Raw genomic sequence first — 398 nt, forward strand, 5'->3', positions numbered from 1 at the left:
AATAACTGTTTAATTGGTAATGTGATTCTTTTTTTTTCTTCATTTTTGGGGTAAAAATTGAAAATAAAGAGCAAAAACAGTTGGCTTCTTGGAGGATGTATTTTCACTACCACACACGAACATACACGAACTGTGGATATATTGTACATTTATATAATCATGATTATTAACCAATAACTGTGAAGTACAGCATCTTCTACTGGTTAGAGTAACTGTAATGTATAAGAGCTTACATATGCTGTAAGGATTTCCAAGTCATTTATCAGAATTCCTGCATCGGCCTCATTACGCTCAAAGTTCGTCTACCTTCAAATACAGTTGCTCAGGGTTAGATATTTTCTTCTTCATTGCATAATATTCAGCACATATGTATCTCTCTTACATTGTTAAATGAAAAT

Source organism: Penaeus monodon, chromosome 23 (assembly GCF_015228065.2).
Source record: "Penaeus monodon isolate SGIC_2016 chromosome 23, NSTDA_Pmon_1, whole genome shotgun sequence".
Taxonomy (NCBI): Eukaryota; Metazoa; Arthropoda; class Malacostraca; order Decapoda; family Penaeidae; genus Penaeus; species Penaeus monodon.